Source organism: Myxocyprinus asiaticus, chromosome 37 (genome assembly GCF_019703515.2).
Source record: "Myxocyprinus asiaticus isolate MX2 ecotype Aquarium Trade chromosome 37, UBuf_Myxa_2, whole genome shotgun sequence".
Taxonomy (NCBI): Eukaryota; Metazoa; Chordata; class Actinopteri; order Cypriniformes; family Catostomidae; genus Myxocyprinus; species Myxocyprinus asiaticus.
The window spans coordinates 29571898-29593362 of NC_059380.1; the positions used below are offsets into that span (position 1 = coordinate 29571898).

Consider the following 21465-nt stretch of genomic DNA (forward strand, 5'->3'; position numbering starts at 1 on the left):
ATACCCTATTGGGTCATTGACAGTCTGAATCCAGGTGGTGATAGATGACAAGGTGGACAAATGGCCATTGCAAGAGCTACCAGTGTAAATGTGTTTACTTTCCGATAGTCAGCGTGGATGCGGGAACATTCTTAACTTGTACGACTTGTGATGACTGCCTGTTTACCCCACAATACATGTTATCAGCACGTCTCTTCATTTTGACATTGTTTTTGTAATGTTGAATGAGACATTTGACATTTTTAATAGTCAGAAATAACAGAAAGGCCTGCATAATAATTGACTATTAAAATACCACGTGTTAGATTCTGTCATGTACTGTATAGTCTATATGAAGTGATTTCAAGGACACAGATTTAGCTCAGTGTTGGCAATAGTATATCTGAAGATAAAAAAAATCAAATAAAAAAATTGTTGTTTAAGTACTAGGCTTAGGCTTAATTTATGTCTATTTATGTTTATGAAATGAACTTAAAATGTTTAATTTGACCAATTGGGCTCTCTCTTTTTCAAGAAGCACATAAAAATCCAAGAAGGGAGATCTTTGCCCGAACTGAAGAAATGCACCACATGCTGCAAGAACTTCCACTGCAGTTCAGCTTTGTTTCACCCAACAAAGTTGAGCAAAGTCAAAACCCATTTAGAGGGCCATTTCAACTGCGCAGTTCTCCATGAAGGTAAAGTTTGCAAACATTCTCTCAGGAAATGCAAATTGAGTTATAATATGTCTATGCATGAAAAGCAGCCTGAATGTTATGATCAATTCCATTTGAGCAATGAATCCAAACAACTGCCTTTATGTTTTGTTTTTGGTAACCAGATTCTTTATTCAGATTTTGGGTATTCATAATTTACACTGATGGTCATCATAATAATACTACAGTTCAATGTTCTTATGTTTTAGGGTATACCATTCACAGATGTGTATTAGATTGCCGACCACAGTGGCATTACCACTGCATCCATTGTCAGTCAATGCTGCAACATAAACCGGACTTCATGAAGCATCTGTCTTTTTGCAAGGGTAAGCACCCTGCCATAACCACCTTCCACCGTGCCAGCTCCAAGTCTGGGGGGAAAATCAACACGTTTTCTGTGAATCTGCTGAGTGCCAAGTGAACATGGAGTTGGCATGGAGGAGTGGGTCGAAAGCATATCAGTGGGTACACCTTAAATCGTTAACTTGCTGCACATTCTATGTTTCCTCTCCTGTACTTAGTGAAGAAACACTTAATGAGATGGTGAACAGCCGGTGGTTTGGAAAGGATAAAAAGAAGGTCTGCCTTGATCTGCAAAACCTTGCCAACACCAACCATATACCTCTGTCTGTATACTCCCAAATTGGAACCCCCTCAGTCCAAAAAATACATATTAACTTATGAGCCAACTGTTTCATATTACAGTCGTTTAGGAAGAGTCATGGTGTCGTATGACACAAAAAAGAATTCATGGCACTGTCCTTGTGCAAGGACAAAGAGATCATGCCGACACAAGTATATTGCAAAATGGCTCTTATTTCAGACACTGTGAGCTGTTCAGGAAAGTCCGGTGCACTGAGGAGGTTGAATTCCAAACATCAACAGGGGATGGAGGCAGTCATGATGAGGCTGATCTGGGTAACATACCATATCAACCAAAAGTTGAAAGTCATGGTTGAGTATATTCTTAAGTATAAAAATTTACCTGCTGTTCTGCCAGAACATTTACTGCTTCCATCATTGGAAAAAGAATACCCAAGGCACCTAAGTCCACAGAAGATGATGTGCCAGCACTGCCCAGGCAATGTGCCCATGAGTGACCCTGTCCTCATTACAAATAAGGCCAAAATCCTCACCAACTCACGTATTACTGAAGGTAGGTCAATGATATTGAACTATTGATATCTTATTACAATCCACTGTGGTAGGTTTGGTCTGCTTTCATTAATCATTGAATGTGTTATAAACCGTACTGTGAATCTTGTTGAAACTTTTGATTTCCTGACATCTCTACCTACTGTAAATCTTGCCATCAATGTGGAACCCACTACCAGTACCAAGAGTGGAAAGACGGCCTACACAATTTTAATGACCGGATACTTCTTGATCTCCCTTTATGCCTAACCATAAGGAACATGCTACAGGTAGTTTTTGATTTAATTTAATTGAAGTATAATCTGTGAATGAATACTTTTTGAGTAAATGTACAAATATACAACAAAATGTTTACAGTACATTTTCAGGTTTTTCATTATAATGTTTCTTCCATAAGTCCATACTGCAGTGAGCAGAGTGCTAGAATATTTGGAATTGACTACAGGGGTACAGTTCCCCTCAGCTAATATAGTTCTTCATGAGTATCTTCACTTTGAAGCACTTACAGAACATGATTACCAGTATTCTTGTGTGAACTGTGGTGATCATCCACCAGTGGTCATCATGGACCTCCATAAGAAGGGAGCCTTCCTTTTGTCAGGTAAGAATGCTGTCATGGAATTGGACTGATTTAGATGTAAATTACTGACCGGATTACTGTCAGAATTGACTATTTGTGTAATGTTTTCACATTATTTCTTTAGTAAGTGACCTTACACAACCTCCAGAAGACTTCAATAGAGAGGATGATATGGAACGTTTTTGGGAGGCACGTTCAATGGAAAGGATCGGTCGAGGATTTGTAACAAGTAATGCAAGCCAAGATTAATTCGTCAACATGTAACACCTTTTTCAATGACTGCAGAATTGTGTGAAACTAATTAACAAACTAAAACATGGAGATAGATCCATAACATGTTTACATTTATCAGTATGTCAAGATCAAGATGTTTTGACGTATTTCTTGTGTTTTGATATTTCCAAAGGTCACCAACACAATCCATTTGCAGTTCCACCAACTTTCCACTTTTGGGCGCCGTGGATAGGCAGAAATACACATCACTCAAACCATGTCCTTAACACGGAATTTGAAAAAGTCAGTCTGCCAAAACCAGCAGAGGTCTGTGAAATAACAGTCTCCGAAGACCGTCTGAGAGAGGAACTGTACAAGCAGAAGGTAAAGACACGGTTTATTATATTTGTCTTTTTAGGAGTGATTTACGGGCCGTTATTTTACCTGAAAACATGCAGCTCCTCACACATTTTATTTGATAGGTTCAAGTGGTTAAGACATTATGTAGGGAGTGTGGATTGGATTCTTCTGGATCGCGAACTAACCACCTTCTGAGATTGTCCAATGAAATGAAGTCAAGGCAGACGTACGACAAGGTTTTTCAAAAGATTTGGGCTGCATCAGGTAGGCTAAATTTCACATAGTATACTGTATGTGTAAGATACTGTTATTGTTAAGGTTTTTCCCAGGGTGGAATAACTTCAAAAGGTGTTACTTTTTGAATATCTGAAATGTGATTTCACATACACTCAGTGAGGATGAAAACCTTTTTAGTTGGATAAACAGAGGTTGTCTTTTTTCCATCTCAGGTGGTTGGGCTGTGATTATGTGCCCATGCGGCACTGTATACAGTATAAAGTGTAACATTAGTGTGGAAAGCCCATGTGACTTCACAGACGTACTGCTTTCTTGGAAACACATGCCAAATATTGTTATATATGACTTTGCACGTGGACTAGCAACACATATGAATCTCAGAGAACCAGAAAGGTTGCCCTTCAAACCATTTGAAGAACGGTTAAAGGCCCCAACTCCAGACAACATAGCACAAGCAAAAGATGGAAAACTAAAGGTGTCACTTCCTTGGTTGAACTGCAAGAAACTGGTCCCAGACTGAGATGGCCATCCAATAACTGGTTCAGCAGAGCATTATGCTCTGTATGACCAATTCCATGAGGATAATACAAAGGATGCCCGTGATGCCCTGCAGAAGCTTGGCCTGGTCCCGCAACTTGCCGGAAAAGTCAACAGTCAAGTAGCAGAACAGCTGTTTGCAAGAATGAAGAAAAACATTTACTTCTTGAACATGGCTTTACCATCAACTCATCTGTTTCTCATGAGGAATATCATTCACCATTACAACATTCACAAAAACAAACAACGATTGGGCAACATAAAAAAGGCTTTCGAAACCAAGATACCAATGAATATCCACAGCCAGGCAGTGTTGGGTAACTTTTCAAATTTGCTATGCAATTCTATTATAAATACAGCACATTTTATTCACTGTTTTGTATTGTTGAAACATTTATTTATATTTTTAGGAAATACAGTATCCTCAAAGACATCCTCCACTGCTCAACCTGGTCCATTGGACATTGATGTACCAACTGGTGAGTAAAAAAGCTTGTTAGTGCAAGCTTTTTTAAACTTGCACTAACACGTATGAACGGTAATGTTCATTGTGATTTTCTACTTTAGTTTCAGCAAAGACAGTACCCCCGACACGGCCCTCAGTGTGCCCCCGACAACAGCCCTTGACTACTTGGTGACATTTAAGCCCTGGGAAAAAGAATGGAATCCTATCCAGGACAAACTGGTAAGCTAATTAGTACAAATAGTAATTGTTTGCCATGTCACACACTATTGTCTGATTAATAGCTGTTATTTGCAGCTCAATTACGTGCTGGACACAGGACAGCCTGGGTCCTTGTGAAAGAACGGCCCTTATGTATCACACGTGAAGAATTCTGGAGCCTGGGGTTGCTAAGAAACATGGATTCTCATATGAGTAGTGGGAAGTTGATAAACACGAGGAAGGGAAACGCCATGTTTTTATTTGCTTTTATGCTTGTTCACTGATGTTTTGATTGTTTCTTGCAGATTGGGAATGCCTGCTTTAAATTGATTCATGAAGCAGCTCAGCAACATGTAACTTTTTTATATTAGAGACTAAAGCCTAAATTTTAATAAATTCTGTTATTTTATTGTCTTCTTTCAAAGTTGCTGTTTTTTTCCATAGGGCAAAGACATTTATATATTATTATACGTCATTCCTACATGGAAGCTTACACAAAGCAAAATCGTTGACAACTTTCCAGTGAATGAATATAAAATAACAAAATATGTTTGTGGTCACAAAAATGTAGATCTGCATGATGACAACATTGTTTTCTAATGTTAGGAGGATGTCGACATGAAAGACTTAGTCTTTCAGGCATGGAACAGCGCAAATGGGCCAGAACACTTCATTCTCTGTGTAAGGGAATGTTACTGTTTCTAGATACTACATAGTACATGTAGTGGTAAATAAGTTGGTTAATTCATGTGTATTCCAACAAAGTGAACTGCAGCTCTACTCTTTGTCCTAATGACTTTTAAACTCTTGCGCATCTCTTTAACAATTATCACATTATAGATCATGAAGCCATTTTACAGAGCCATTTTTATGTCCACATATGAGGCATACTGTTTGCCATGTTCATATAGCAATTTACATTTCGGCAACATTACTATAGCCTGCACTGATATGTATTGCTACGTTCCTAGAGCCTGTACTGATATGTTTCGGCTACGTTCCTAAATCCTAATGTCTCAGTAGTTGTCACATCTATCTGTTTCAAATTATTTTTGTTTTTTATCGTATAGAGTTCTTGCTCAGCAAACTGATACTGGGAGCTGGACTGAGAAAACTGGGCATGATATTGTGGTGAATAATATGCATAATTAGCTATTCCAAAGAAATATAACTATTGCCCAAAATCTGCATTTCATATAGAAATCATGTGACAGAGAAGACAGCAGCTTTGATCTATCAGTCATGTTTCATGTATCACTAATCTTACCTTCGTTTTTGTTGATTTTAGGGCTTGCCATGCCAGATCTGTGGAAATGACTGTGGGATGTTTATGCTTATGGTAATGTCTCTTTTTTTTTTTTTTTTTGTAAGCATATGCAGGTTTCTGTCAACATTGTAAATAAAATGTTTTCCTTCTCTGTTTCAGTATACCATTTCCATTGTGACAAGCACAGGGTTTGAATTCCAGGAGGTAAGTATAAAAAAAAAAAATGTAAATAAGAAAAAATTGCTTACTTTTAAATGTTGCTTGTATTCATACTATTCATCTTGAAGAAAAAGGATACATTAAAAACTAAAGACTCTCCTTATCATTATCACATTTCTTTCAGATGGACACTGATGGAGCATTTTAAAATTGATGGGTATTACAGCCCTAAACAATAAACAATATGTGTATATGCACCTGTTGACTACATTAACTTAATGTTATCAATAGACCATTAGTAACAAGAGATGTAAGACTCTGGATGGCAGTGTCTGTTTTCAGTATTTATTTATGGCAATTGTGCACCAATACTTTAGCTTTTTCCTATGCAATACTTTAGATTAATCTTGTTGTTAATGTTTGAAAGGCATGGCCAGAGGTTTGCCTTCTGGACTGATGAGGCCAGAAGCTTACTACAGGGAACCCTTCAGCCAGTATACAGAGTGCCATCACTGAGGAAGTTCCAGTTCACATGCAGGCTGTCATTGACTGCACTGCAGAGGAAAAGAGACTGGTGGACTTCATTGCACAGTCACAGGGAGCTGAAGAGCATTTGGTTGTACTTTGACAATATTCACATTTTTCATCATTAGAGACTAACTCACAGTAAAGATTCAACCAGGGCTTTTGTTAGAAATATCGTCAACTATGCGGCCCATTTATTGTATCTTTATCTTAAATGTACTTTATGTATGTATTTAATGTAACTGACATTTAAAGCTAGGATATTCAATGTATTCGAGAATAATTTTTGTTACATTTGTGTAGTCTCTTTACATTCCGTCAGCAGTCAATAAATCAAGTGCTCTGATAATGAAAATAAACAAATTCCATTATCTATGGCAGTCACAGGCCAATAAAAACCCCGTCTGTGATTGGTCGCCTACCTGCCTCTCTAAATACATACCTGCCTACGTGCACACACTCTGCCCATGCACTCTTTGATCTTCACCGGAGTCTTCCTCCAGCTGGTACTCAGGCAGTGCATGTTCGGCTTTGAAAGAAGCCCTAAAGGTTGGGGGTGGAATATTTTAGGTTGTTTGCTTTCAAAATCTAGCTTAGTCTTGCTCGTTTCTCCAATTCTGCATATTCTAGCTTTAATGTCAGTTGTTCTTTGACTAACAGCTACCACACAATACACTTAAAAATCCTATTACCACAAAATAATTGTGGCAAAATAAGTTGCCCATAGGGTGTACTCAATGGGAAGACTTCAAAGTGGTTTCCTCAGAAGTCCTCTTCCCGGGTGCCTGTCTACCTCGACAGTGAAGAACAACAGGACACCATTTTTGCTTATAAGTCAGTACTGCATAGAACACCAACGCAACTGAACTTCACGGATGAAGTGCAGTTAATCTGTGGTGTTCTATTTCCAGAAGTATGCCTAACAATTATAATGTATTTGTGCGTGTTCCTGCTCCTGCACTTTCAAACCCTACTGTATACTATACTGTATGCTGCTAGTGTACAGACCTGTGTATATTAAAAATTTATTTTGATAGGCCATCATATATGGCCTGGCTGTGCTGCAGAATTTGTCTTTGCAGGAGGCTGAGCAGGCCTTCTTCTCTGGTCCTGATTATCATCACAGGTAAGAGTAGAATTTTTTTTTTTTTTACACAATGTCCAATGTATCCTTTTTTTAAGCGTTAACAGTATTTCCAGCAGTGATTATGTTCTCCATTTACTATTTCAGTGAAGTGGAGGAATTTAATAGAGGGATACACAAACAATTGAGGAAAGAAGGGAGGACATTCATTTGGTAGGTAGTGCTGCTACATACTTTACAATCTGGGCTTTAAATATTTAAGGGTCAGGAAAAGTCATGTCAACATGTTATTTCTATTCAGATTTCTTGCATTTTTCTCAATTCAGAGGGGCTTTATTGACATGAAAGTTTCAAGAAACAGTGTTCCCAAAGCATCAAAATAACATTTTTCCAAATCTTTGAACAGTACACAATAACAGTAATATGAACATTAATTGGCATGAAGATTGATATATATTAATTATATATGTATAGTATATAATGTGTGTGTGTATACATGTGCTCTGTGGTCACTAAGCACTAAGTTGAACATGTTCAAGTAAATGTTCCTTATTTCATTCACTTTTCTCTCTCCAGGAGTCAGTGAAGACAGAAGTTCTGTCCATGTGGCAGCTGATGAACAAATGGGTTTGTGTGTGTGTTCAATTGTTATTTATTTTATAAAATATACACAATCTTGAATCTGCCCCCAGAGTCATCCTTGTGTCTTACCCTCTGTACTTAAAATATGTGGTTGAGATCTAGTGACTGAAAAGGCCATATCATATGATTCCTTTATTTTACTTGTTATTTATGCTAATTAGTCACACAAATTGCTCAACATGCAGCTCTTTGCAACCAAGTTGAATTGCAAGAAAGACGTAATAAACCTTTAAAACTATAAGTAGTTAGTATTTGGTGGAAATACTGCCATGGTTGCACTTTTCTTGGTCCTCCAAAACTTGGGTCCTAGAAATGCGGTCCTAGGACTGCGGTGCTGAAACTGCAGCCTCCAGTATTGCAGGAACATACTATTGCATCCGTCTCAGCTTAGGTGAAGCAGTACGTCACCATTACGTAGTGTTTCGTGTGCATGCGCATTGCATTAAAATTGGTGGGACTAGCTGGTGGGTGGTTATTTGAGCATGTTATTTAAAGTTTTCAAATTCTGTTCAAGTTGAGTTTGTTGTAACTCATGTTATTGTGTCGTGAGACAATGCAAGCTCATAGAACATGATTTCACTTGTCCATCTGACTAAAGCCCAAACTCATATATATATAATTTGTGTACTAAATTGTTTATCCCAAAGGATACAGAAAGGTGCTTATTCAGCTTCCAGCAGTAGGACCAGTTTCTGCACTAGGTGCTCAACAACTGATAGTTTACTTAGATGCTTTCCATCCCTTCCTAATTTTCTATCTCCAAGACGTATTTTCACTTTTCTGACTAGCTGCGCACACCGTCAGTCTTCTCTATGACTATATCACCAACCTGCATATTTCATTTTGGTATAAGCTAGCATTGTCTAGTTGCAATGTTTGACAAGTACTCCTTTCGCCAACGACTCTAAAACTGCTCTGCTAAGTATTGGACATGACACCATCTTTTGCAATTATTCATGTCTTCCCTGATGAACTTTCCAGGGCTTGGTATAGCTTGGGCAGGTTTCAAAGTGAGCAGATGATTTGGAAATAGGGGTTCCAGACTGTTAGGATCATTCAGATTATCCACAGTGAGGGTCTGCTATTTACGATGGCCATGGCCTTGTAGAAGATAGTTTGCAGAGAAGAATCATCAAGTCTTCCAGAAGATAGGGACAGAGTGGAACAAAGGACACTTCTCACAGTTCTTATCTGCCTTTCCCAAACTCCACCGGTGTGACTTGAATGGGGTGTGTTTAAGGAAAAGTCACACTGTTTCTCTGCTAAGAACGCTACCAGACCGTTGGTGTCAATCTCCTTAATAGCATTTGTGAACTCTTTCTTGGCCCCAACAAAATTGCTGCCTTTGTCACACCTTATCTGATGAACTGCTCCCCTGATGGCGATGAAGCAGCGCAGGCCATTAATAAAGGCATCTGTGGACATGTCATCTAACATTTCGATATGGATGGCTCTGGAACAGAAACAAGTGAAGAGAAGTTCCTTTTGTGTGACTTATGCCCTTGTTTGGTGATAAATAGACCAAAACAGTCCATTCCACAATATTCTTTGCTCCTCTGTGGGTCTACAGAGCTTGCGACATCTTACACACTGATGCACAAAGGAAGCTACAGCTCTGTTTACTCCAGGAATCCAAAATCCCTTTGATCTGATCTCATTTATGGTCAGGCCTTTGCCTTGGTGTCCGACCATGTCGTGACAATCAGCAGTTATGAGTTTCGTAAGATGGTGATCCTTAGGAATGATCACTGGGTGTTTTTATGTATTTATTTATTTATTTTTTTTATTTTTTTTTTGATTAACATTTTTATTGATTCATAGACTTAACACAAAGAAAAAACCACAACATATATATATATATATATATATATATATATATATATATATATATATATATATATATATATATAATGAATCACATTTAACATTAAACCCCCACTATTATCCCTCTCCCTGGATCTTACCACACCACCAAAAAACATGGGTTGTATCTCCATCTTCTGATTGGCATCGCCAGCAGGTGGGTGTGTCTTTAAGACCAAGCTTATACAACCTAGAGGGGGTCCAATAGAATCTATGTAAAATCTTAAATTGCATAAGGTGCACCCTTGCATCTCTAGATGCAGACTTTACATTTTTTTAAATCCTAGCCCACACTCCATCCTCCAATACCAAGTTTAAATCTTTCTCCCATAATCCCTTGATAGAAGTTAAAGCTCCGTCCCCCAGACTCTGAATTAGCTGGGAGTAATATACTGACTAATTACCTCTTCCAGAGTATCTGCCACTTTAGGGGGGGTGTGCTACTCCCAAAAACAATACAGAGCAGCTGGCGCAGCTGGAAATACCTATAGAACTGAGATCTGGGAATCCCAAAAAGTTGAACCAAATTTTCAAAAGATCACAACACCCCACTCTTGTATAGGTCACCGAGTGTAGTAAAACCTCACAATCCATTCTGACCAGCAGAAAGGGGACCTATTAATACATAGTTAAGGGTTCAGCCATATGCTTGAGGCAACATTTAAATAAGTGCCCGAATTAAACACTCTGGACACTTTTGTCCATGCCGAGTGCAAATGCGAGATAATGGGATGTAACTTAACTTCTCTGATTAGTTTGATACGCTTTGCAATGGCAAAGTAGGGGCAAGAATTCCTGTTCAATACATAACCAGGGAGGGGCTCTCTCAGGTGGAAGTGGCCAGTGGGCCAAATGTCTGAGACCGAACGCATAATAATAAAACTAAATCTTGGGTAGGCCTAGTCCACCTTTGCCAATCGGCCTATGCAGCTTACTGAAATGTAATCTGGGACATTTACCATTCCAAATGAAGGACTTCGGTATGCTATCAAATTGCTTGAAATAAGAAAGGGGGACATCTACAGGGAGAGATTGTAACAGGTAGTTAAATTTTGGAACACAATTCATTTTAATAACATTAACCTTCCCAATCATAGATAAATGTAATGAAGCCCACCTGCCCACATCGCTCAAAAACCTTTTTATTAAGGGGTCAAAATTAAACTAAATCAGACAAATTTGCTGGAATAAAATGCCCAAATACTTAATGCCCTAGATCACTGGGTGTGTAACTGAGCTTGGAATAGATGCATTGCAAAGTCTACCTCCCACCTTGTGCACTCCGTCATGATCTAGGAAGGCATCAAGGAAGCTTGCTGTTGTGTGAAAGTTGGTTGTCTTTACTCAATGAGGCTACCTCTTCAGGATACACCTTTAGCTGCAAGTCTCTGATTATAATGCATTCTGCTACTGTACAGTGACCAATCGATTTGTCTTTTCTAGCTCGACAAAGAAGGCGTGCAACTGCTTGGGTGACCTTAGACCATGAAGACCTTGTGAGATGATCAGGTAAACAGGTATGCTCTACTGTATGCATCTTCAGGGTTTGAGCTTTCTTGACCTCTGTGTCCCCAATTGGAAGCTATGTGTCAACATCTACAGCATGAGGTATGTCCTTTTCCCATAAGAACTTTGGTCCAGTTAACCAACTAGATGTGATAAGGTCATCAACACTCAGGCCTCGCGATGCATGGTCAGCTTGATTTTCATCAGAGGGAATATATCTCTGCTGCTGAGGGGTTGTGCTGTTATGAATCCTCTGAATTCTATTCAAGACAGATGTGTGGAAGTGACAAGCTTCATTATTGATGTACCCCAACACTACTTGGGGGTCAGTCTAGAAATATGCCTCTGTATCTATGAGACCCATTTCTTCCTTTAGCAAGTCATTCACACCAAGAGCCAACTGCAGCAGTTAACTCCAAATGAGGAATTGTTGTGACTTTAAGTGGGGCAACTCTGGATTTTACCATGAGCAAAGCACAATGGATGTTACCTTGTTCATTTTCAAGCCTTAAGTATGAGCACTGGCCATATGCTCTCGTGCTTGCATCAGAGAAGTGATGGAACTCTCTCTCAGTGGCTTTGCCAAAACCAGCAGACACAATGCAACAAAGTATGTTGATCTTCTCTAAGTTAACAAGCGGAGCTTTCCAATGCTCCCAACTTGGCTGCAGTACATCAGGTAAAGGGTCATCCCAGCCCATGCCATTCCTGCACATCTCTTGAAGCACAGCCTTTCCCTTAAGTAAGAATGGAACAACAAACCCCAGGGGATCATACAGCGAGGCAACTGTAGCTAATATGCCCCGGCGGGTTGCTGGCTGGTTCTTGAGGCTGATGCGAAATCTGAAATTGTCATACTCCACGTGCCAATGAATGCCTAATGCTCTTTCCAAAGGCTGGTTAGTAAAGGAAAGGTCGAGGGCTTTGATATCTGCTGCACACTCAGAGGGTGGTATGCTCTCCAAAACTGCCTTGTCATTAGACACAAACTTGTGCAGCCTTAGGCACAAAGCTGACAGGAATCTTGAGCTAGCTTTTTCTGTGTTTTCATCACTGGAGACTCCATCATCCATGTAGAAATGTCTCAGAATGAATTGTGAGCCTAGGGGATGTAGATGCTCGCCTTCTCTAGCGAGATGCTTTAACCCGTAGTTTGCTCACCCAGGGGAGGATGAGGCACCAAAGAGATGTATTCTCATGCGGAATCATCATTTTCCCACCATAGAAAATGAAGGTAGTCTCGGTCTGCTTCATAAACATGAAACTAATGGAGCAACTTTTCAGTGTCACACATCAGGGCTACAGGGTGCTGTCTGAACTGTAAAAGGACATCAGTCAGGCTGTTCATCAGGTCAAGACCTGGGAGTAGATGGACATTTAAACTGGTCCCTTTGTATTTGGCAGAACAGTCGAAAACATTAAGTTACATGAAGTTTACCTGGCTTTTTAGAGTGGTACGCTCCATGGTTAGATTAGATTAGATTCAACTTTATTGTCATTGTGCAGAGTACAGGTACAGAGCCAATGAAATGCAGTTAGCATCTAACCAGAAGTGCAAATAGCAATATATATATAATATATACAGGTGCATCTCAATAAATTAGAATGTCGTGGAAAAGTTCATTTATTTCAGTAATTCAACTCAAATTGTGAAACTCGTGTATTAAATAAATTCAATGCACACAGACTGAAGTAGTTTAAGTCTTTGGTTCTTTTAATTGTGATGATTTTGCTCACATTTAACAAAAACCCACCAATTCACTATCTCAACAAATTAGAATACATCATAAGACCAATAAAAAAAACATTTTTAGTGAATTGTTGGCCTTCTGGAAAGTATGTTCATTTACTGTATATGTACTCAATACTTGGTAGGGGCTCCTTTTGCTTTAATTACTGCCTCAATTCGGCGTGGCATGGAGGTGATCAGTTTGTGGCACTGCTGAGGTGGTATGGAAGCCCAGGTTTCTTTGACAGTGGCCTTCAGCTCATCTGCATTTTTTGGTCTCTTGTTTCTCATTTTCCTCTTGACAATACCCCATAGATTCTCTATGGGGTTCAGGTCTGGTGAGTTTGCTGGCCAGTCAAGCACACCAACACCATGGTCATTTAACCAACTTTTGGTGCTTTTGCCAGTGTGGGCAGGTGACAAATCCTGCTGGAAAATGAAATCAGCATCTTTAAAAAGCTGGTCAGCAGAAGGAAGCATGAAGTGCTCCAAAATTTCTTGGTAAACGGGTGCAGTGACTTTGGTTTTCAAAAAACACAATGGACCAACACCAGCAGATGACATTGCACCCCAAATCATCATAGACTGTGGAAACTTAACACTGGACTTCAAGCAACTTGGGCTATGAGCTTCTCCACCCTTCCTCCAGACTCTAGGACCTTGGTTTCCATATGAAATACAAAACTTGCTCTCATCTGAAAAGAGGACTTTGGACCACTGGGCAACAGTCCAGTTTTTCTTCTCCTTAGCCCAGGTAAGACACCTCTGATGTTGTCTGTGGTTCAGGAGTGGCTTAACAAGAGGAATACGACAACTGTAGCCAAATTCCTTGACATGTCTGTGTGTGGTTGATGCCTTGACCCCAGCCTCAGTCCATTCCTTGTGAAGTTCACCCAAATTCTTGAATCGATTTTGCTTGACAATCCTCATAAGGCTGCGGTTCTCTCGGTTGGTTGTGCATCTTTTTCTTCCACACTTTTTCCTTCCACTCAACTTTTTGTTTACATGCTTGGATACAGCACTCTGTGCACAGCCAGCTTCTTTGGCAATGAATGTTTGTGGCTTACCCTCCTTGTGAAGGGTGTCAATGATTGTCTTCTGGACAACTGTCAGATCAGCAGTCTTCCCCATGATTGTGTTGCCTAGTGAACCAAACTGAGAGACCATTTTGAAGGCTCAGGAAACCTTTGCAGGTGTTTTGAGTTGATTAGCTGATTGGCATGTCACCATATTCTAATTTTTTGAGATAGTGAATTGGTGGGTTTTTGTTAAATGTGAGCCAAAATCATCACAATTAAAAGAACCAAAGACTTAAACTACTTCAGTCTGTGTGCATTTAATTTATTTAATACACGAGTTTCACAATTTGAGTTGAATTACTGAAATAAATGAACTTTTCCACGACATTCTAATTTATTGAGATGCACCTGTATATATATATATATATATATATGAGTATATACAATAAAGATTTTTATGGAGTGTGAAGTTATGAGGTAGAGAAGCAGAGACCAGCTCAATGCAAATGTCTATGAATACAGTACAAGGTGCAAATGAAGAAGTATAAACACTAAAGGTGCATTGTACAGAATGAGGTATAATATATGTAAATATATATATATATATATATATATATATATGGCCGGTGACCATAACAGTGCAAGTGGCATCAAGAGGTAAGTGAGGAATGTACATTTTTTTCTCCTTCCTTACCTTCATCACATACTTTCTCTGCATCACCATTTTGAATAACCACTGCCATGAACTTCACGTAATGATCTCTATACTCTTTATCCTTCTCTAGTTTCCTTTTTAAGATGCTGAAGCCTGACAATGGCAAGCTGCTCAATATCAGGAAGGTAAGGTCTCTGCTTGAACGGCATTTCCAAATGACCGTCCCCGTTTATTCTGATGCTTTCTCGTAATTTGTTCAAGAACACAATGTCCTCTTGAATCAGATTCAGCTTTATTGCCAAGTATGCTTACACTTACAAGGAATTTGTCTTGGTGACAGGAGCTTCCAGTGTACAACAATACAAAAACAGCAGCAAGACATAGATAATAATAAAAAAATTAAAAATAGTTATACACATACGTACAGACACACACATACACATACGTAGTGCAATCTAATACAAATCTGTTATCTGTTAAGTACAGTGCAAATGTTTTTTGTTTTTTTTCAGAGGAAAGAAATGGCAGAAGAGATTGGATGTGTTGGATAAATAAATATATATATAAAAAGACACTACCTTGGCATATTCGCTCACATCTTTGAAATCAGACTCTAGTACCTTGATGACAACTGCAGGTGTTACAGGAGGGACCTCTTTAATAGTTAATCTGTGGCACGTTTACACCACTTTGTGACTTGTGGTGTGAGAAAAGAGGGACGTACAATGCCCCATCCAAGATCTGTGCAAACAGCATAGGGTTCATTGTCTGCCCCAATGATCACTTCTCTTGGTGCTATTGCTCTGGAACAATTATATCCTATGAGGAGACCAACCTCACAACCCTGCAGTGGTGGAATTTCTTCTGCTAGGGGTGCAAGATGTATCCAAGACATGGCAGTCTCACAGGTAGGGATGTGAGTACGGTCCACAGGAATGCATTCTTTAGTGTAAGCAGGAGGGAGGTCTAAAACTATGGTGGAATTAAAGCCTCTTACTCTAAAGGCGGTTTTACAAGGGACGCAGTGGGCGGCAGGGTTTGCTTGCGATCTTGCCGCTTGTACAGGCGTTTTCCATTCACACGAGAAGCGGTGCAAAACGCACCAGTAGAAGTGCAATAATGCCACCCATTGCTTCAGCTCAGTTATTGCGTCTATGAGGCGATTACTGTAAATATTGTATTAGTTTTCATGTAAGTAATTGCACTTAAATGCCACTTATTTTTTCATAAAATGTTTTATAACTATAAATATTGTATAAACTATTTTTTATATTAATGTAAAATGATAATATCAAGGCTAAACAATGTAATTGTAAATATAGATGGCATCTCCACATTTGATGAGTTCTGCTTTTTTTTTTGACTAAAGAAACAGACTTAATGTTACTTCATATTTTTATTGGCAAATTGGTATAGTATAAATAACATCACATCAATGATTAAAATGGGAGGGCTACAAATGAACATTCAAAATTCACAAAACACTGCCAATAACCCAACTGGGCAATTATTTTTTCTGTATATCTGAAGTTTATATTTCAGACAGAAGAGATCATTAAAGTATATGGTCCATGGCCCATTTGTATACATTGCACAGTCATCCATTTTCTAAACATAAGCTATACGTGTTTCCGTAATCTATTTTCACCTGGTACACGACTCGTCCACTCAGCTTTCCATGAGGCTGTTTTCCTATTTACACTACCAGTCAAAAGTTTTGAAACACTTGACTGAAATGTTTCTCATGATCTTAAAAATCTTTTGATCTGAAGGCGTATGCTTAAATGTTTGAAATTTGTTTTGTAGACAAATATAATTGTGCCACCATATAAAGTTTTTGAAATTGATGACTTGGACCAAATAATAAAGAAAAGCAGCCAATAAGTGCTCAGCATAGATGGGAACTCCTTCAATACTGTTTAAAAAGCATCCCATGGTGATACCTCAAGTTGGTTGAGAAAATGTCAAGAGTTCATGTCTGCAAATTCTAGGCAAAGAGTGACTACTTTGAAGATGCTAAAATATAACACAGTTTTGATTTATTTTGGATTTTGTTTAGTCACAACATAATTCCCATAGTTCCATTTAAGTTATTCCATAGTATTGATGACTTTACTATTATTCTAAAATGTGAAGAAAAAATAAATAAAAAAAATTATAATAAAGAATGTTTCAAAATTTTTGACCAGTAGTGTTTCTCTATAAATGCTCAAAGAAACGATATGTCAGGAGGAAATTCAGCAACAGCATGTATATTCACCTACATGTTGTTTTTGACTACATAAAAGCTAAGTGTAATTTGATTGGTTGTGAATAAATTCAGCTTTGATTGGTCAGTGACAAGCAGTAGCCGCGGAAAGATAAAATATTTTTATTTTGCGCGTTGTGCACCGCAAGCAGTCGTACACAACAAAGCGGCAGGTTTCTCATGAATGTGTTTGGAAAACAGCGCTGTTTTGACTGCTGCTTCCGTTTTGCCGCCTGCCGCCTCTCTCTCATTGAAAATGAAAAGGGAAAGTGCGGTGACCGCACCCCATGTAAAACTGCCTTAAGGCCGGAAACCTTCTCACTCGATATTAACATGTCCCTTCCAACCATGGTCGTGAGCTTACGAGTCACTGGGCATGAATCAACTTTTAGGCTGTGGCTTATTGCATATTCAATAAAGACATAATCACTTTGTGTGTCTAACAGAGTGTAGACAAGTTTCTCAGAGACAGGGTTACTCTGTGATGATAACCACACTGGCACTATCATTGAGGTGTTGGCAGATGGGTGTTCAGTCTCTACACTTAAAGACTTTGTAACAGCTGTCTCATGTGTATGCTCTGGGTTTAGGATTGGTGAAGACTTTTCCTTCTTGATGAAACTGTCATCATGTAAACATTTAGAATGCCTTCCCTTGCAAGTGTTACAAGAATGTCTATGCTCGTTTCGAGGGAAATAACACCGCCCTCGCGGAGAGAGCTCTCGCGGCTGAAGCTGCAGAGGTTAGTTCACTCTCCGTCTCTGTAGCGGATGTAACCCGATCCTTCCGACGGGTGAATATCCGCAAAGCCGCGGGCCCAGACAACATTCCGGGCCGCGTCATCAGAGCGCGCGCGAACCAGCTGGCTGGTGTTTTTACGGACATTTTCAACCTTTCCCTCTCTTTGTCTGTAGTCCCCACATGCTTTAAAACATCCACCATTGTGCCTGTACCAAAACAATCAAAAATAACTTGCTTAAATTACTGGCGTCCTGTTGCTCTGACCCCCATCATCAGCAAATATTTTAAGAGACTAATCAGAGATTACATCTGCTCTGTATTGCCACTCAATCTTGACCCGCTGCAGTTTGCTTACCGCAACAACCGCTCCACTGATGATGCAATTGCATCTACAATACACACTGCTCTCTCCCACCTGGAAAAAAAGAACACTTATGTGAGAATGCTGTTTGTAGACTACAGCTCAGCATTCAACACCATAGTGCCCTCCAAGCTAGATGAGAAACTCCGGGCTCTGGGCTTAAACAGCTCGCTGTGCAGCTGGATCCTGGACTTCCTGTCAAGCAGACGCCAGGTGGTTAGAATAGGCAGCAACATCTCCTCATCACTAACCCTCAACACTGGAGCCCCGCAGGGCTGTGTTCTCAGCCCACTACTGTATTCCTTGTACACACATGACTGTGTGGCAACACATAGCTCCAATGCCATCATTAAGTTTGCTGATGACACGACGGTGGTAGGTCTGATCACTGACAATGATGAAACAGCCTACAGAGAGGAGGTGCACACTCTGACACACTGGTGTCAGGAGCACAACCTCTCCCTCAACGTCAGTAAGACAAAGGAGCTTGTGGTGGACTTCAGAAGAAAAGACAGAGAACACAGTCCCATCACCATCAATGGAGCACCAGTGGAGAGAGTCAGCAGCTTCAAGTTCCTGGGTGTCCACATCACTGAGGAACTCACATGGTCCGTCCACACTGAAGTCGTTGTGAAGAAGGCTCATCAGCGCCTCTTCTTCCTGAGACGGCTGAGGAAGTTTGGAATGAACCGCCACATCCTCACACGGTTCTACACCTGCACTGTGGAGAGCATCCTGACTGGCTGTATCTCCGCCTGGTACGGCAATAGCACTGCCCACAACCGCAAAGCACTGCAAAGGGTGGTGCGAACTGCCAGACACATCATCGGAGGTGAGCTTCCCTAGAAGATTTCTTCAAGGGTCTTTCAAGTGGGACCACCAACATACTTTTTCAAATAATGCAACTTATCTGCTAAAGAAATGCACTTTTTGTCAATGAGCGATTAGAATGAAGCCTTCCGCTCAAAAAAATGAATGGGGTCACCATAGAAGACTGCTGGCTCTGGCATTGGAAGTCTGTTCAATGCTATACTATCTTGGGCCTCTGGAGCGAGGTAGGACACATCTGCTTGAGGAGATGGAGATGATGGGATAGCACTGCTTGGTGGCCTAACGTAAGAAGAAGTCACAGGTACCTGTGTGGGAAATGCTTATATGTTGGTGCAGTCTGTCATTTTTGTCAACGGATTGAATGCTGGCTTCTTTATTATATGCTTCCAGCCTTGCTCTAGCAGCCCTTACGTCCTTCACTGCCTGTAATCTTTCCAACTCACTCTTTTGAGCATCAAGATCTCTCCTTTGTTTCTCTTCTAGAAGTTGCATTCTTTCCCTTTGTTTTTTTCCTCCATTACTGTTGCATATATTGCTTCTTATGCAGCTAGCTCAGCTGCTGCCTCTGCTCGTTTAGCCATCACCATGGAGCTTATGGAGGGTTGACTTATGGGTATACTGGACTTAGAGCTGGCGTGTGAGGCTGTGGAACTGTAGACAGAACAGGCATAATTTTGATCAAGCAGCTCAAAAAGACACTCTTTTACTCTTTCATCATCGAAATCTCCATCAACACCTGAAATCCTCTCAAAAGCGATCTTTACAATGTCCTTTGTTACAACTTCGCAAGCAACAATACGCCATCTTGTTTCATTGGGTGGAGTGATGTGACTACAAATCCTTAAGTATGCCTTCCAGTTTCATTTACAGGAGAGCCATAACTGTCTATCAGCAACTTAGGTCTTTTTTCAGCCATCATTAACACCAGTGTTGTGAAATCAGTGGGGAGAAGCTCTTACTGTAGCAGCCCGCTTGAATAAAACAATTGCTCTTTCACTAAAGTTTGTGATTGTCTTCCTTTAATTATTTTCACATTTGTAGACTTCACAACACACCATAAGAGCTAAAAGAAATTTGGGTATTTTGCAGGGGGGTAAATCAAATTAAAACAATGAGACAAAACAATTTGCTATCTTACAACAAAATACACATTAAACATAACATCTAAACATAAATAACACAAATCAGTCCTTAAATTAAACTAAACTGACACAGAGACACGAAATATAAACTCATAAAATAAACCTTACCAACAGTGGCGATTTTAGGGGGTGGCCTATGGTGGCCTGGGCCACCCCTGAAATCTCATTGGCCACCCTGTGGCCACCCCAGAACTGATTGGTAGTTCATCATGTTCATCAACACAAGAACGAAGAACCAATAGAAACACCTGTCAATCAAAGATGACATCTCAGGTCATTTGTTGATTTAGAGCCACACTGACCCAGGGTCAGTTTTATATTTCTGACCATTATAGTAGTGGTGGGACTGAAGCTGTGTGAGCTGCTCTTTGATCAGTGGGGGGAGGGGCAGGCCGCGGGTGGCCAGGCAGTTGCCGCAGGTCGCGGGCAGCGGGCGCCAGGTCTGGAGTATAATGGTCGGTCAGAAGCACGAAGCTGACACGAGCTAGTGTCTACCTCCAACTTCCAATGAGTTGACGATGTCGATTTGTGGTCAAAAAGAAAGCTGTTATTTGAGAGGTATGTTCATCTAATCTAACGTTTAATTTATCCCGAATTTCCATGTGAATGTGAAAACATTTTTTCATTGTTACAGTAGCTAGGTTAAAGAGTAAGCTAGACCCTACACCACATTCAGCATTTTATCTTTATATTGACATGAAATATGAAATGCCATGTTTTCTGATTTAATGACGGAGGTGTGTAAAGCCTTTTACAGATGTATATGTTCAATAGTTAAGTATATATATATATATATATATGGCTAACCTGTGTGTGAAATGGAAGGGTTTGTGCTGTGACTGTACTTTAAATCTTTACATGAGTTATTTATGAGATCTTTGTGTATTATTGGTCAGTCAGACCAATAAAATCTTCAAAGTTTTTATACCTTATTTGACATTTTAAATATGCAGAGGCAGGGCAAATTGCACTTAAATGCCGCAAATGATTTGACTAACTATTTTATTTGGTAATATTCAAAGTAATTGAAGCTATCAGAACATGTGGAAAATAAACTTGAGTAGACACTGTAAATAGAGTTTTGTTTTTTACTGTATTCAGAGCTCAATCTGCAATTTTGGGGATTCCAGACAGACACCTATAAGCCCTCGTAGCCAATTTCACACACTGATTTGTACCCAATTTAACAATATTTCTGCTGGACAGTGCAGTTATAGCTAATAAATGAATGAATAATTGATTGAATGAT

General features: G+C 39.7%; 1 pseudogene; it reads left to right on the plus strand.

The window, feature by feature from the left end:
• Positions 1-35: 35 nt before the first annotated feature.
• Positions 36-19948, plus strand: LOC127428318 (uncharacterized; annotated as a pseudogene).
• The last annotated feature ends 1517 nt before the right edge of the window (positions 19949-21465 follow it).